This window comes from Ambystoma mexicanum, chromosome 3q (genome assembly GCF_040938575.1).
Source record: "Ambystoma mexicanum isolate Mex_15411 chromosome 3q, UKY_AmexF1_1, whole genome shotgun sequence".
NCBI lineage: Eukaryota > Metazoa > Chordata > Amphibia > Caudata > Ambystomatidae > Ambystoma > Ambystoma mexicanum.
The window spans coordinates 1,002,436,314-1,002,454,704 of record NC_090926.1 but is presented as its reverse complement, the minus strand read 5'-3'; positions in this window follow the sequence as shown (position 1 = coordinate 1,002,454,704).

Here is an 18,391-nt window from a genome sequence, read left to right as displayed (position 1 = left end):
TATTTTTCTTACTCTATCCACTATTAGATAGACGGCCCATCAGCGCTGTCCAGGGATAGCGGTACAGAGAGGCAGGGCTACATAGAACCTTCCCTGACCCCCTTTTCTCTCTTTCACCACTAACTGCAGAGCAGTCTCTAAGTCAAAGTTTCTCTCCCAGACACTGACAGGTAGTTGTGTCTGCTCTTCGCTCAGCAGAGACATGTACAGAATGCTTAATCACTGAGGAGGTTTATATATGCTTCTCTCATACAGACCATTATTCTTATGGGTGGTATGGCCCCCCGCCCGCAGACCATCATCAAAATCCACAAAGTAAGCAATAATACATTCTGTAATACACTCGGAGGAGAAGTTAGTACCTAAACATTGCTAACAGTGTTTTTTCTTTGTAAATAACAAGAACTAAAACAGCATAACAAGGAATCATGTTATATCCGCAAATAAATACCATAAAAGAATTAAGAATACAAATTAAAGAAAACAATAAAAAGTGAAGTTCAGGCGAGGTTACATATGTGATCGGCCAAATGCAGGCAAGTATTGACATATTCTGCCTATGAAGTGTCTTTGTCATGGTAAACAGGTCCTGCAACTTTATGATTTCATCTCTAGCTACCAAACAGATAACCTTCCCCATCAATGTAAAAATAATATAAACGGGAAAGCCCCACTTGCAGGCAATCTCTTTCTGTTGGACATACATTGTGATTTTACAAAATGATTTCCGAGGCATGAGGGTAGCTGGAGCTAGGCCTGGAAAAGATTTGAGTTTGGAGTCCTGAAGAAGAATTTTACTCTGAGAAAGAACTTTACATTCGAGTTCTCCTTTTCATTAAAGTAATGGAATTGCGTCAGTGTATCTAATGTTAGGGCTCAAGTGGATTGAAAGGTAGAGAACACTTTGTGGGTGCGATGCTATGTAATATCTAAAAATGGAGGGAATTCCAATATGGTGGGAAAAGAGATATACTCACATATTCGAATCAAGAATGTCTGTTGGAATGCCTCTAATGCGGATCTGCGCTCGTCACCCTGAGACCTAGGCTCACTGTCTGATACCTTGGTTATGGTGGCAGATTTACTGGCCCCTTTCAAGAAGCCCTGACTGTCTGCACATCCTTCTCAACAGTGCTTCACCGAGGAACTTCAAGGCACTAAGTTTGAAGCGCAGACATTACTATTCCCCCACTGCTAAACTCACTCTGTCGCAGGCTGATACGCAGTATCATCGTGCTATCATTAGTGCCAAACAGTCTCATTATACCTCACTTATTGAGACCTCCATTAACCACTCCAAAGAGCCGTTCAAAATTGTACAGGGTCTTTCCTCAGTGGCACCAGATCCCGTTCCTCTCTCACAAGACCTACGCAACTCTCTGTCCCTCTTTTTTGTGGACAAAATCAGCAAAATCAGGTCCAACATTCATTCTACTTTTCTTCAGTCAATCACCTTTTCGCTGATCCCATTGAACCTCCACCCACTACTTCATGTTACTTTTTCCCTATTTCTTTGAAGAATGCTTTCAACATTTCTTTCTCTACGGGGGTGATCACTCCATCCCTCAAGCACTCAACTGTTATCCCTTTGTTAAAAAAGCTTTCCCTGTACCTTCTGGTCCCAGCTAATTTCTTGTCTATCTCTCTTCTGCCTTTTCCTATGAAACTTCTGGAATCTCTGTTCTGTCCTTTACTCACCACCTTTCGTTAGGAATCATATTTCTTTCACTCCACTCAGTCTGGTTTCCATTCGGGACGTGGGACAGAGTGTCCTCATTCTGTCATGGACGATCTGCACAGATGTATGACAACGGCGGCATCTGTGTTCTGCTTCTGCTGGATCTTTCCGCCTTTGACACCATCGTACATGGTCCTGCTTGATCGTCAGGCAGAGGCTGGCCTCTCTGACACCATCTTGGCTTGATTCTCTCAATTTCTATTGGACACCCGCCAAACCCTCTCTCTCTCGCCCTTTCTCTCTCAGGCGGTGGACCTCACCTGCGGTGTCTCTCAAGAGTCCGCCATCTACCTGGTCTTATTCAATGCCTACATTAAACCTCTGTCCAAGCTTATCTTCTCCCATGGCTTCCTCTGATACTCGTATGCAGACAACACAGATCCTCTTCCGTCTTGATCATGCCATCACTGAGTCTGCCACCGGGATCTGCGTCTGTCTGGAGGCTGCGGAGGGGGAATGGAAGCGTAAAACAATGGGCTCAAGTTGAAAGGCAAAAAGACAGGTGTTGATGGTGGCCCCCTCTCCCTTCGGCTTCCTCTTTCTGGACCACTGATTTCTGCCCCTCCTCTTTTGGTTCTTTTCCCTCACCTGTCCACGTTTTTAAAGATATTGGGGTGAAACTTTCCTCCTCTCATCTATAGAGGCACAGGTCAGCTCAATCTGTCAACGAGGCTATTTTCAGATGAAACCTCTTTGTCATGTTCTTCCTTAAATCCCTCCCCATCTTCTCACCCTGGAAGTCACTGCCCTTGTCACCTGCTCGATTGACTACTGTAGCTCTTTATTTCTTGCTCAACCCGCCTATGTTATGCAGTGCCTTCAGGTCCTCCAAAATTATGCTGCAGGACAGGCCACCTAATCCCCACAGCTGCTCCGATATCTCTCCTATTCTCCGAAAACTCCATTGGTAGCCAAACGCGTAAGCATCAAAGCTATTTGTTTGGTAGACCATGCCTTCTACAGCCAAGGAGCTTAATATTTACAGGCTAAATCCCAGCCGTATGTACCTGGCCGAGCTCTGTGTTCTGTCTCCTCCCATCCCTCTGGTGAAATAAAGTTGGATTGGGGGCCGCTCCTTCTCAGTGGTGTCTGCAGGCATTTAGAATGCCTTGCCACACCCCCTCAGAGCCACAGTCACCCATCCTACTTTCCATAAGGCCCTGAAAACTCATCTCTTCTAATCTTCCTCTGCCCTGCACGAAGCAGCAAGATGCCTCTGGGTGAATGTCGCGCCTAATAAGTTCCCCATAATACAATAAAATACAATAATGCATACATAATTTCTCTGGAATCGATTTTCCAGATCTTCTAACTTGAGAGTAAGTTGTCCTTGATTTAATTCTACCACTTTTGCTTTTTTCCCTAGCTCAGAATGACTGACTGTGGTGTGTCTAAAAGTGTTTGTCACACTAATTACTCTTTTGTCCAGGGACTTTAATTATTAATTTCGCTCATTAACTGTTTCCAAGCACAGAGTATATTTCTGACTTAAATCCACTCAAGATTTATTTCTTTAAATTGGAGAGAATCTGCTACATAGTTAGTGAATCTGTCTTGTCTTGCAGTTGGTGGTGCTTCATTTTTGTCTTTCCCCTCTTGATAAACAATGACATCTTTAATGGAGGAGCCCTTGGCTTCTTTAGCTTTCCACCCAGTCATCTCAGAGATTATATGCAGAGCAAACAAAAAAAAGCAGGGAGTCTCTGCTGAGAGCTGTTGCAAATGTTGTAGCAGTATAGGCTAATTGGAGGTGTGAGACCAATACTGCTATGTACGCTCCCCAGTCCTCCGTAAATAACACATATTTGGGGGTGTTCAAGCAGGGGCTGATGCAGCAGTCACAGAGTGTGAAAGAACTGCCCCTGCACTGCCAGAAACCACCGTCAACTCAACAAGGAAAAACGCACTGCCCATATGCCTGCAGCTGCCGCAGGCAGATAGCAGCAGCGCAGAGACGCATTGTTGGTCTTCACCACAGCCACAAGGATGCAGCACATAGGGCTTAATGGGCTCCCTGCCAACCAACACGCCAGCCTGACCAATGGATCCCTGTCAGATGGGTCCATTGCATGTCTTCAAGCCCCCGAGCAAGCTCACTCCCTACCTCCATTGCATAGGGTGACATCTAGATCTGGCATTACGTCACCGCTTCGCAGAGGCCACCATCTTGGGTGCTGAACGAGGAACGAAATAGGGTTGTGGAGACAGCGCAGGAGTGGGATCCAGGTGACTGCAAGCTGACGGACAGTGACGCAGGTGGTGAATGTTGGGAACTGCAGGAGATGTAGTTTTTCAGAGACTAGTGTCTCTCTTCTGGGCATGCTCCAGTGACAGGACAGACCTGACTCAGGGAGAGCAGGGCAGAGTAGCGTACAAGGTAGCGAGAGAGTTGGTTGGTCCCAGAGGGGGGTCCGGGTGGCCGTGGCTTGGCTGCTGTAGGACTGGCCTCAGCTCCCCCCTGTGAGGAGCGGTTTCTGAGGTGTGTGTACTGTTTGCTGCCTTGTGGAAGAGAGGTTAGTTATTGGAAAGCGCCATAGGGGAAGACATGGCAGATGGCGCTATTGCGGGGAAGGGAGAGCCTTTGAGTAAAAAGGGGAAGCTCAGCATAGAGGAATACACTGGAGGGGTGATATAAAAGGGGGCACAAAAGGAAGGGGGTGGAAAGGGTGGGGTAAAAGGGAACAAAGGGAGACTGTTGGTGGGAGAGGGAAGCTGAGGTAACACTTCAGAAGGTGTTCCTGTAGGAAGCAGTGTGAAGGGGAAAAGAGATGTAGTGCAGGGAGGTGGTACAAAGGAGCAGTCCCGTAGTATGTCCCCAGTGGATAGGGAGGTTGAGGAAACTAAGAGGGCATGTACTGGTCAGCAAGGTGAAACAGTGATGGCAGGTGTCGACTGGGGAGAAGCCAATGGAGGCTGATGTGGGATGGAAAGTGGTCATTAAGTCGGCTAGGCCTGATAAGGACCTTGGAGGAGTTAGCCCTTTTGTTATTTCGGAATTTGAATTGAATTGAATTGATATTTTATTTCTATCGCGCTCATACACAAGTATTTCAGAGCACAACAAGGGAGGGGAACAAGGGAGAACAAAACAACAATCTTACTAGGCCCAGTGGCATTGAGAATGCGCAAGTGCATGGGAGAGGATGAGGGGAAAAAGTGCAAGGAAGGGAGAAGTGGAAAGTGTGGAGCAAAGGAGAACAGAATAAATAAATAAATAATAAAAGCAACAAAAGTGGTAGTGGAGCCAGCAAGTGGTAAGTGCTGAGTTTAAGGCAGCAGACAGAGTAAGTCAGATAAGTGCAGGAAGGAAAAAGGGGGGCTGTATGGATACAAATACAGACCGCAGTGCAAGCATTGGCCCAGAGGCAGTGTGGGAGGGTGGCAAGGTGAGCAGGAACCTGGGCCCAGAGGGCAGAGGGTGGCCAGGTGCACGGTGCCAGGAGAGTCCAGATCAGAAGGGGGAAGAGGGGGAAGTCAGAAGCAAAGAGGAAGGTCTTGAGGTGCTTCCGGAACCGGAGATAGTTCTTCTCATTTTTTAGAGTAGCAGGGAGTCTGTTCCAGAGGGAGGCCCCAGCCGAAGATAAAGATCTACCCCCAGTCCGTTTCTTTGAAAAACTACTGACCCTGAGGGAGTTAGAGGTAGAGGAGTGAAGAGCTCGAGAGGGGAGGTATTTGTGGAGGGATAGCTGAAGGTATTTTTGACCCAGGCCACAGAAAGCCTTGTGGACAATGCAGAGGGCTTTGAATTTAATCCTTGCATCCACTGGGAGCCAATGAAGGGATTTCAGAGCTGGAGAGATACGATCTCAGGGCTTGAGGCCAAGGACAAGTCTCACAGTCCTGTTCTGGATGAGTTGTAGAGGGCGGAGAGTAGAAGCAGGCATATTTAGAAAGAAGCTGTTACAATAGTGCAACCTAGAGAGAACAAGAGCTTGTGAGACCATGGCCCTCATTACGACCCTGGCGGTAAGGGGTTTGCGCCAGCGTTAGCTGCGCCGACCCCTTACCGCCAACTACGAGTTCCCATAGCGCCATGGTCACTTTTCCACCCGCTTTTTGCGGGCGTAAAAATCCATGGCGCTATGGGACCTTGGTGTTAATTACGCCACCGTAATGTACGGTGGCGTAATTAACGCCTTCCCCACTCCCATTGAGCCCTATGGGGCCGAAATGGGAATGGGGAAGGGTAAATGGGTCAATGGGGACTTACCGCCCCGCCGACCTCGGAATGGGGCGGTAAGTCCGCCATCCGCCATGGCGTAAACGGACTTTACGCCATGGCGGAAAAGTCCGCCGATGGCGGAAAAAATCCGCCAGGTTCGTAATGAGGGCCCATGAGCTTCTGGGGGAAGGACAGGAAAGGCAGCATACCTCTCAGGAGGTGCAGTAGGACGTTTGACTTTTAGAGACATCCGAGATGTGAGGGGAGAAGGAAAGTGTGGCATCAAAGATGACACCAAGGTTCTTAGCCTTGCAGGTGGGGGTAGGAGGAGGGCCAAGGGAGACCGGCCATGAGTTTGTTCTCATATGGCGCTGGTGCCTCAGATTATAAACATTGGTTTCTTTCACTCTTGAGTAACGTAGTGTCATGATTCCTGCCCCTCATGTCCCCAGCCCTCCAAGATGTCAGGCTGGAGCCAGGCCACGATCACCTACATGGCCCTTAAGGGTCTCTCCATCCCTCCAAAGACCCACTTGGAGTCAGACTTGGCGCTTGTGGCACCAGACTCACTCACTCCCATAGGATAACATTGGGGATTGGACTTGTAGTGCATTGATGGGGACAAGATGGATGCCCCAAATATTTCGGTTCCGAGAACTGCATGTGTAGTCTAGTCTTTTGGGTGTGGTTCAGCCCAGAGACATCTGGGATACCCAGAGACTATTTAAGCCACGCCCAGGCTGAGAAACATGCTTTGTGTTTTCTGCACCTGCAGCGTGACACTCACCGTGTTCGGATCGGTCTCCAGTAGGCCTGCATATTTCTTCTGCGCTCAGCTCCTGCAAGAACAAGAACACTGTCAGGAACAGCCTTACCTTGCAGCGCTTCTGCCCATCATTCATCGCTTCTTCTGTTCTGCGGGCATCTTCGGCGGTGTCATTCCCATCCCGGCACGCCGCTTCCTAAGGAAAAGGGAAAAGAACAAAAAAAAAGGCATTAGTAAGCATTCAGCAAATCTTCGCTTATTTTTAAAGACTGTACGAGCTTCAAACGCTTACCTGAATCCCAGCTGCTCTGGGGGAACTCTGTCTCCGGAACTTCTCATCCATCTGAAAGAGGGAAAAGACACTCCAGGTTAGCATGGAAACATCTAGAGGCGCCGCATACTGCGCTTACTCACTGCATTTCTTCTTCATAACTGGCATCCACGCTGAAAACGTTGCAGCACCTAAAAGACACAGAAAAAGAACTCAGTTCAATACAATACGAAATCACGCTCACATCACGCTCTCAGTCACCGTCAGCGCAACTCATCTCAGCAGCACGTCGCCATCCCCGGATGCCGGCCATCATCTAAGGAAGGAAAGGAATGAAGTTAGAGAACTGTTCAAAAGACTCATTATACTTACCTGTCGGACTCTTGCCAGTGAAGTAACTAGGCAGCAACGAGCCCGCATCAATCAACGCGCCCCTGCGCTGAAAGCAGGACGGAGAGCACACTTTCCAAGAAAACAAGGTGAGCTGTGGATCAAAGGGAAGGGTTGGACCCCAGGGAAGAAGGAGTTCAAGCACACAGAGACAATAGGGAGTTAAACTCTACCAATCTTGTGTTTCAGGCCCAGTCTCCAGTCGAGTAGACTCCAGGGAAGGATTCGAGGTCGTAAGAGGTCAGAACAGGATGAGTGACGTCCCCGTGGATACCAGGTGAGCGTTACACGTAGGTACAGTCCACACATTTGTATTAGGTTTATAGCTTGTGTTTTATTACATTCTATTATTACTCAAAAGGTGCAGACATGTATTTTGCCCAAATACAGGTCTTTATCAAGGCTAACATCATCATACATGTCCATAAATTTACAATATGTGCAGAGTAAACACCGTTATGTAACATGTGCAGTGTGATTAGTGAATTAGTGAGATTCCATTTTTATACATTGCATAATTGTTATTAGGAAATATAGGCGAGGGTTGGTCAGGCATGATCATGTGGTTTGGTATCCCCATACAGTGAACCAATCATTGAAAGGGGGTTCATTGGAGGTTGTTGTTAACAGACAATCATCAGAAACATTGGTTAATAATTAGTTGAGAGACATATATCCATGCATTGTGAGATGTATCCAGTGAAAGAAAGAAAGGGTTAACACAAGGGAAGGAAAAGTATAGGAGAATGAGTTAGCTGGGTTGGGAGCAAAGGTCTTTGCCCTTTTAGATTAAAAACATAGGAAGTGTTTGTTAGGAGAGGGTGGGCATGCTCACCTGAGAAGGTAGAAACTGGGTTTGTTGAGACTGGTCGAGGGGGCTGGTATCCGTATTCTGCGGTCCATTTAATGAGGTGGAAAATAGGGTAGGGCGGGCCGATTAGCCCTATGCTCTGATCGTCCTTCCTGTTAGGTACATCTGTTAGGGGGAACGCATAGTGATTAGGTCCAATCAACTCCTCTTGGTGCTTAGGATTTACATTGGAGTTTGTGCATATTATGAAACATTGCATGCTAAGGAAATCTGTGGCAGTGCCAGGGGTCTAATGGTATGTACATTCCTCAGTGCGGTTAGAGTTCCTGGGGCCCAAGGTCTCTCTTAGTTTGGAAATGCTCGAGATATATGTAGCAATGCTAGAGTTAAAACATCCTGAGTGTTACCAAGAAGTGGTAAGTTGGTACCAAAACGGTGACCGCCATTTAGACGAGTCATATATTATTGTGGAACGATAGGGTCCATGTTATGTTATCACTGGGTTAATATGAAGTGAACGCTAGTCGGCGGGTAATATATATTTAAATAAATGTTAGTCCTCAATTGAGGCTAGGGGTCGGTGAGGGAAAACAACTCGAAAGGTTAGTGAGAGGCAATATTGGGCATGGATGCCCGGTGGGGATACACATAAAGGGATGATACATGGAGTACCTCTAATCACACATGATAAGGATATAGTGAGATCACTGAAAGGTATGGGGTGTTAGAAGTGTGGCAGGTGGGTAGGAACAATTCTGATGGGGGCACCAGCTCTGCGACGGTGGCACTGCAGTTTAAGGGGATTGAATACCCAGAATTTGTGTATTTTATGGTCAAGCAGTATAGCTCAGCTCCTCCTCAGTGTTATAAATGGCAAGAGTATTGCCATGTGGCACGAACATGTAGAAAGGATAAGCGGTGTAGTAAATGTGGTGGGCCCCATGATATTAAGTAATATGTGACTGAGCATACGCCAAAGTGTTGTAATTGTGGTGGTGAACACATTGCTTCATATGGAGGTTGCCTTAAGCAAGTAGAAGCCTGGAAAGTAATGCAAACAAAAGTGAGCAAAATAATCAGCTATGCTGCAGTGGTTAAGAAAGTGAGAGAGAAGAGGAAGGAAGCGGCGAGAAGTACTAAGGCCCCTGAGGGAAAGGTGGAGGTGGGAGTGAGGCAGTCCCATAAGAGTGGTGAGGTGGCTGGACTGGAGTTTAATGGCAGAATGGAGAACTTGTTATGGTTTATCATTGCAACCATTAAAATGCAGGCTGAGTGTCAATCAAAATCTGACAGACTGCAGGCGGTAGTGAGGGCTGCAACAATGTATCTGAAGATAGGGAAACTCACTAACAGGGATGTTCACAGAATGAGTGGAAGTGATTTATTTATTTGTTTATTTTTGCTTGTTAGGCGCTTATACAGCAGCATGTAAAATACTGTTTCAAAGCACCCACAGGGCAAAGGGAGGGAACAAGGGAGTGAAACACATTACAAAACACAGGGCCTCATCACGAGTTCAGCGGTAACGCTGGCGCTATTAGCACCGGCGCTAATAGCCCTACCGCCAAACCCCCGGCGCTATTAGCGCCAGATCACGGGTTTGGCGGAAGGGTTATTGCCCATTCCCCATTGGGCCGTTCGGGAATTCCTCATTCCCCATTGGGACCAATGGGGAAAATTTGCGCTATTACCGCCGGCGGATTTCCCGCCGGCGCTAATCGTGCCGATAATCAGCAATTTTGACGCAGAATTCCCCCCAGCTGAGAGCTGGGGGGGAAATCCGCCAAAGCCATGATCTGGCGGACCCTTAAATGCGGCGGTAATAGCGCTACCGCCGCATTTAAGGGTTACCGCCAGACTCGTGATGAGGCCCACAATGTTTAAGAGCCAATGGGAGGAAAAAAGGAAAAGGGATGAACCCACTTTGCCTTGTGAGTATTCAGAACGTGAAAATGCAGCAAGGAAGAGGGCCTAGGGGATAAGTACTGGGGAGTCTGAGCTCATGGGTGAGCCACAGATGAAGTGCTTGGATTGTTGAGTGCTACACAGCCTGGAGCCGCGTTAGGTGTACGTGTGAACCTCCGGGGCAGAGGGTGTGCCAATGCAACTGCTGATGGTAGACACATTGAATGTGGGAGGTCGGGCCCCGCGGATGCATGAGGGCCGGGCACCAATCACAGCAACTGTGGGATTAGCAGAGGAGAGAGGAAGGGAAGGAGGAGGTAAAGAGGAAAGTCTTAAGGAGTGTCTGGAATTTAAGAAAGTCCTGCTCAAGGCATAGATGGAGGGGGAGGCTCTTCCATAGAAGGGAGCCAGCTGAGGAAAGCAAACGGCCACCTATCCTCTGTTTAGCAAAATTCTTTACACACAAAGAGTTGGTGCAAGAGGAACGTAGTGGTCTAGAGGGAGAGTATTTAGTAAGATAAAGTTCAAGATAGTGTGGTCCCCGGGCCCAGGCAGCCTTGTGGATGATGCAGAGGGATTTGAATTTAAACCGTGCAGCAACCGGGAGCCAATGAAGACTTTTTAGGGCAGGAGAGAACTCCCTGGGCTTAAGGCCAAAGATGAGTCTCGCTGCCCTATTCTGGATTAGCTGCAGGGGTCTCAGAGTGGAAGATGGTAGATTCAGGAGGAAGCTACTGCAATAGTCAAGCATAGAGATAGACAGGTCTCCTGGGGAAAGCGAGAAAAGGGAGAATTCCTTTGAGAAGGAAGAACTGAAAGTGTGACTTCTTGGCAATGTCCCGAGTGGGAGGTAGGAAGGAGAGAGAGGAGTCGAAGAAGACTCCAAGGTTTTTAGCTTCAGAAGAGGGAGCTGGGGGAGTGCCCAAGGAGGAAGGCCAGAGTGAAGGGAAGAAGGAGGGAGCAGGGGTCCCGATGGAAAGGATCTCAGTTTTATTGAGGCATGGATCGCTGGAGGTGCACCAGGACTGGATGTCAGATAGGCAGTCAGGGATGATGGAGGGTGCAAGAGGGTCAGCAGGAAGTTTGAAAAAGAGCTGTGTGATGTCTGCGTAACACTGGAAGTTGGAGACGAAGGAGGAGTGCAAGCAGAGCAAGGTTGATGTTAAAGAGCCAAGGGGAGAGGATAGAACTCTGGGGGACACCACAGGTGGAGAAGGAAGTAGGAGAGAAGGTGCCCAGGATGACTTGGGAAGAGTGGTCAGTAAGGAAGGAGGTCAGTCAGTCCAGTGCTCATTCTTAGATACCAAAGGTATCGTGGAGCCTCTGTATGAGGATGAAATGGTTCACTGTGACAAAGGCAGAGGAGAGATCGAGAAGGATGAGGACAGCTGTGGAGTTGGAGTCCAGAGATGCGAGCAGTTCTTCACAGGTGTTCAGAAGAGCAGTTTTCGTGCCTCTGGTTGATCGGAATCCAAATTGATGGTCGTGGAGACCACCACCAAGTTCAGTGTGAGAGTTGAGTTTAGGCAATGCCAGCTTCTCCAGCAACTTCCCCAAGATGGAAATAGGGCGGTAGTTGGCAGGCTGGTAGGGTCTACTGAAGGGTTTTTCAGAAGTGGGCACACAAGGGGGTGCTTAATGGAGAAGGGGAAATATTCAGTGTCAAAAAGACTTATTGCAGAAATCAGCGAGTGCAGGGGAAGAGAGCCAATGTACCCTTGATGGTCCTGGACGAGCAAGTGGAAACCTGTTTAGAAGAGATTTTCATGGAGCAAACAACTCTGGTAACTTTTTACGGTGTAACAGGGGAGGAGGGGGAGGAGATTGGGGTGCCAAGGGAGCTGAGGGGGTGCGGGACAGGTTGTGAGGGTGTGTAGCAAGGGTGATCCGGATGTCCTGAGTTTTGGTGGTGAAGTGTGTGGCCAGTGCATCACTGGGTGCTACAATTCACTTAATCAAGGTATCACTGTGAACTTACAAGGTCCTGAAAGGCTAAGAGCATAAAGAGATCTCCACAGCAAAAGTGACCTGCCTGTGGATCAGTAAAACAATCTCTGTGCTGCAGAGGGCTACCTGTGATGACAGCTGTCAGGGGCCTTCCTGATTAAACTTTAACATGTCATAAACTAAAAGTCAAATGTTTGCAATATAAGAGGCCTGTTACTGATAGTAACCCATATTGTAGTTGTTTTTGATCCCATAGGTTAAAATCTTGAATGAGAATTATATCTGTTATTTGATACAACAAGTTTGTTTTGTGCTAAGGAAAAGCCAAAATAATGTAACAATTAAATTAAACCTGGCTGAGCTGCAAGAACTGGAAAGGCAGGTTTTTTCAAGGAGAGGATGGTGTGCGATATGTCTTCCTGCATAAGTTACTGGATATCTGCTTGGAAGTAGTGTTGAGTTTGTATAATATGGTGTGGGCCAGTAGAAGGATGCCGCTTGGCCAGAAAAGGGCTAGCATCCTCCCGATTTTGAAAGCGCAGAAACCAGCCAATTCCTGTGGGTCTTATCAACCAATAGCTCTGACGTCTGTCCTATGCAAAGTAACGGAGGAAATGGTCTGTGAAAGACTGGTATACTTTCTGGAATCAGAGAATAAACTGAGTGTGTTCCAGCATGGCTTTCGGAAACATAGATCAGTTATGGATGCAGTGATTGCTCTGACGTCAGACGTTGAAGAGGCCTTGTGCTTTGGAGGAATGGTGGGCGCAATCTTTATAGACATGGAGAAGGCTTATGATATGGCGTGCAGAGGAGGTCTGCTTTAAGCATTGCCGTAGCAAGGTGTTCAAGGGAAGCTATTTTCCTGGGTGAAGAATTTCTGGGAAAATAGAGCATTTTGTGTGAAAGTGAGGGATACGTTATTCCAGGAATATCCGATGAAGAATGGGACTTCTCAGGGCAGTGTTGTTAGACCTGCCCTCTTTAATATTGTGATGGATGGTCTCATAGGAAAGGTCCAGGAGTGTGGATGTAAAGTCAGGTTCAATGCTGATAAAAATAATAATAATTTGCATTTCTGTAGCGCTACGAACCCTTAGACATCTGAGCGCTGCTTATTATTGCCCACGGTATATGGTGCTCATGTATCGACCTCAGAAGGATGAAAGGCTGAATTTGGCCCTGCCGGGACTGGAACCTGTGTCAGCAGACTCTGCACAGATGTGAAAGGAAACACTCTACTCGCTGTGCTATCTGACCGGCTGATGGGGTGCTAGGTGAGAAACAAGCAAGGTGGTAATATTCAGGAGAAGTTGCAATTGACATTAGATGTCATGGAAGGATGGTGCATGACATGGGGTTTTACGATGTCTAGGTCAAAATTAGTTTGTATGCTGTTTCGTTGACGTAGAACAGGAGTAAACCTGGACCTTACACTGTGTGGGATTGTGTTGGAACAAGTGAGGGAATGTAGGTACCTGGGAGTGTCTCTGGATGAGAGTTTACATTAGAATACACAGGTTGACAGGACAGCAGCCAAATGTAAATGGCACCTGAATCTGTTGAGGCCGGTTTCGGGGCAAGAGTGTGGGGGATGCCAAACGAGCATGACACTGCTGTATATTGCAATGGTTAAGAGTTTGTTGGAATACGTTATACAGTTTACAGCAAGCTTGGTTTGCTGGATAGAATCCAGACAAGAGCATTGAGAATGATGACAGGCACAGTAAGGTAGTCACCTACGGAAGACGTGCAGGTGTTGGCAGGGGTGTTGTCCTTGGACCTAAGGAGGGTGTAATTGTGTGTTAAATATTTGTTCAAATGCCACACCTTCAGTGAGTGAAACCCAGTAAAAAAATGCCTGGAGGTTAACTGGATGCATGCTTACAAAGGTAAAATCTGGGAGAGAAGAGTGGGGACCTTTCGGTTTTATGCTGATAGGTTAGTGAATCGTCTGGGGGTTGAGGCCCTACGGAATGTGAAGAATTTCAACAGAATGTTGTTTCCCATATGGATGTTGCACAAACCGAAGATCTATTTAGAATTGACGAAGGTAGTGGTAAAGAAGAAGGTTGATAGAGGGAAAATCAAAACTTTGGTCCTTGAGTGTGTAGCGGGTAAAGTAGGTGCACAAGTGTTTACCGATGGATCCAGGGACCCTGACAGGCACAATGTAGGTATGTCCTACTATTTTAAGGATGAAGAGGAGTTTAAAAAGGCAAGGTTTCAGATAATATTTCCCATAGCAGAGTTGATGGCAGTGAATATGGCAGTGGGTAGAGCTATGGAGAAACAGCTGGCAAAAGAAGTAGCATTTGTGGACTCACTGAGTGCATTACAAGCTATAAAGGAATGGAATGGAGATAGAAAATATATAGTGTTGATTATTAGACAACAGCTAGAAAAATGCACAGTGGAAGGGATGGGGATTGAGTGGGCATGGATCCCCAGTCGTTGTGGGATATTGGGAAACACATTGGTGGACAGGGCTGCAAATGATGTCACAACTAGGGAGGTAGTGGATATAGAGATCCCTTAAAGTGTGTCTGAGGCTCAGGTGGCAGTGAAAGGCAGAGTTGAGGGAGAATGGCAAAGCAGATGGGATACGAGCAGGAAGGGGAGGCACTTGTATGAGGTACAAAGGAAGGTACGATGCAAGAGAAGTGGGGAGAATGCAGAGTTGGTACGCAGAGAGGAAACTATCTTGAAGCCTTCTAAGAGTGGGACATGCAGATTTGAAAAGATGGAAGTTTAAGAGGGATCGAGTCACTTCTGTGAATTATGAGGCATGCAGAAGCCCGGAAACTGTGGATCACTATATAATAGGATGCAAAAAAGTTCAGACTGCAGAGGGAATTGCTAATAGCCAGGATGAGTAGCATGAGGGTGTTAGTGAAGAGTGAATCTCACTTGCTTCACCTCCAAATGGGGTCAGAGGTTAAGCAGTGCAGGTTCCTCCTTCAGTATGTTAGGGAGACTGAGAAGTGGGAGGAGATTTAGTAGAGGTGCGCAGATGACAAGGGTGACTAATGGTGAACATCATCTCTCCTTTGACGCTCTTCTCCACCTAGGACCTGAGAACGGTTTACGTTCCAGAGGTAAGTGGAACCCATCTTATGTTGATTGCCATCATGTGTTTGACAGAGATTCTAAAGCAGGCATTTCAGAGCAGAGTCTGCAAGACCTCAAGTAACTTGCAGCTATCCAGCAGCCTGCATACCCCCACCCCGGCCCACTGTTTGATTTTAAGTTACATTTCTGATCTTAATTTCAAAGCCAAAACTACCCTGCCTGCACCACACATAACAGGTATATGGTCTGTTGAATTATAGAATTAAACTCCTCATGCATAACAGCAGGCTGAATGTCTGTGTCAGAGAATGAATACACCAGAGGAAATCACACAATCTCCTTTGAAGTGCATCTTCAAAGGTGTTAAAATACTCAATTAGCCCTTTTCCAGTGTAACCAGTTAAGCCATTACTGGCCATTAAGCTCACACTACTTTGCATTCTGATAATTGTAGCCCTACAGTCATAAATGGAAAATCACACTGCACAAACTTCACAGGAAATCAAAATGCTAAGTGCTAAAAGTGAGGATGTGCAAAATATCACTTAGACATGTGTGTACATGATCAAGGGATGGTGTAAGGTGAGCAGAGTGGCCACTAGCTTGTCGACATTACTATATCTCTTGAGTTCAGCATCTACTCACCGCTGGTTAGTTTCTATGCAGACTGCTGAGGAAGGCAAACATGTTCTACTAACAAATGAATTAAACTAAGGGACTGGCATTCCAAGGTATGACATCACGTCCTATGATCTCACTTCAAGTAGTGCTGCACATACCAGAGGCCAATTAGGTTCCCACTCGTTTTGACTTGTGCAGGGCATAGCTTGGAACTGTGATACACCTGGTTTGTACATTGGGGGTTAACTGCCTCCAGGAAAGCATTCAGAGGCTAGTACAGTTCAGCAGTGTTTAACTTATATTACCGCCATCACAACTGGAATAAAAGTGCACAAGACTGACACCATATCCTGCATGCAAGCCTTATTGCACAGAAAAGTAAAGACGTGTGACTACCACCGTCATAGTTATCAATGAGTGCAGGTGTGTGAGCTGTTAGTGGCAGAGACAACTCTGACAGTAACCCACATGCTGCAGTCCAACACAGCAAAGGCATATAGAACATGCATTAATCGTAACTAAACTGGGGGTTTCTAATTAACAATGTCTGGATTTTCTCCAGATGCTGGTACCAGGAGGGAGTAAACTGTATTCTAGTAAGGTAGTACTGCTAGATCTCACAGATCTAAGAGCTTGGCACTATATATAGGCAGTATTATTTTTTGGTGGTAACCAAATGATCGCTGTTTTTATTGCACCGCCAAATTCTGAGTGTGGGTAATTCACTAGCAGCAAAAAGCTAGAGTGAAATCCTCCACTTTTCCTCCAAAAGTTGGCAGATTTACTACAGAATAATTCCTGCTTGCAGGAAATCTGCCAGAATCCATCTGCATTGTCCACAAGACCTTCTGGGGCCTGGGACCTCAATACCATCAACTCTCTCTTCCTAAATATCTTCCTTCTCGAGCTCTTCGCTCATCTGCCTCCAACTACCTCAGGGTTAGTCGCTTCTCCAAGCAGCGAGTTGGTGGTAGATCTCTTTCTTCTGCTGGGGCCTCCTTCTGGAACAGCCTCCCTGCCTGTCTGAAACTTGAGGAGAACCATCTCTGGTTCAGGAAGCACCTCAAGACCTTCCTCTTTTCTTCTGCCTTCTATCCTCCTTTCACCTGCTAATATCCGGTCTGATTCTGAAACTGCACTGGTTACTTGGCTACCCACTGATCTCGGTCCCATGTCCCATCCCCGCAAGTTGCATACCTGCTCTGCCCCCCCTAGCCCACCTTGCACTCGGTCACTGTATCTGTATCCCTACAGCCCCTACTAGCACTTGACACATGATGTCTGCACTTACCCATGCACTTGCCACAAGCTAGCCCCACTTTTATTTATGGTCTATTTATTTTATTGTTAATTTATGTACTGCACTGCCGCTCACTTGTCCCCCCACGCTTTTCTCCATCCCCCTCCCCTGCACTTGCACAATCTCAATCTCACTTGGCCTAGTAGGATCGCTGTCTCTGTCTACCCTCTGTTTTCCCTCCCTTGCCTCGTTGTGTGTATAGGCACGTTATAAATGCCATATCGTATCATATCATATGGACGGACTCCGGAAATATGAAATTACACTGTTTTACGACCACTCAAAATTGCATGGATACACATGGGATCTCGTGGCAGTAACAGTAAACTATTTTGGTAATAATTTGGTGGTTTTACCACCGAATTACTGACAAACCTGTAATGAAGGAGTATGACTGAACGGTTTAGACAGGGCTGTGCAGCTTCAGTGGTTACCCTGTCTTCCTGTGCGTTAGTTTATGAGCCTGGAAGGTGCCTGGGGGTTTTCAATGTGGTCAGTCCATGGGAGCTTGAACAGGCTGCTGAATGTGATAGGCCCAAGTTTTGTTTTAGGGGTCTGTAGGGAGGCACAGGTACAGTATAACACAGTGTTACTTGTCCAATACTGATCCAACCAGACGGTTTTGGGAAAAGTATTAATTATTTAATCACAAACTAGAAATAATGCAAAGGATATGTAATTCTCATGAGACATCACTACACCTAACCATGATAGGATTGCACCCATGAAAAGGATATGTAACAAATGTAATGCTGGTATGGTTATAATAATGTATAAGGTCAATGCTAGTTAATGCGTTACTGCTTTTCTGTGGGTGTGGATCTTCAACGCACTTGTGGTTTGTGGTTTTCATTTACATGTTTCTCTTCTAAGATGAATATGTCTTTGTCTCCTGTCTATCTCTTATTTATTTATTTATTTCATGTATAAAGCACCCATACAAACCTATGTATGCAGGATGCTCCCAGGTAGGGAAATATGCACGTGACAGAATGCCATCTGTGAGGATATTTGCTATGGAAAATGAGGGAGATCTCTCTGCAGGATAGTGTGTTTATAAACACATGTGGGTACATTTACCAGCCCAACAGAAATTCCTGCATCACAAAACTGCATTTGCATTGCAGTTACAAAAATAATGGCTGTGCTGTGTCTGCTGAGCACATATGGGGCGAGATGGAACATAGCCCCTCAAGAATGGCTGCACTTTGTTTTCTTCATGTCTCCCCAAAGAAAAATAAATTGAATGCAGAATGGCTCTGCGCTGCTGTGCTGTCACCTTGAAAGCTCAAGGCTGCACCCAGAAAGGACCTGCATTTAAAATGACATCACACTAGTGCTACTTACATTGCAAACCTCAAACAGTTTTGTTCTAATTCAACACAGCCTTGTCCCTATATTTCAATTT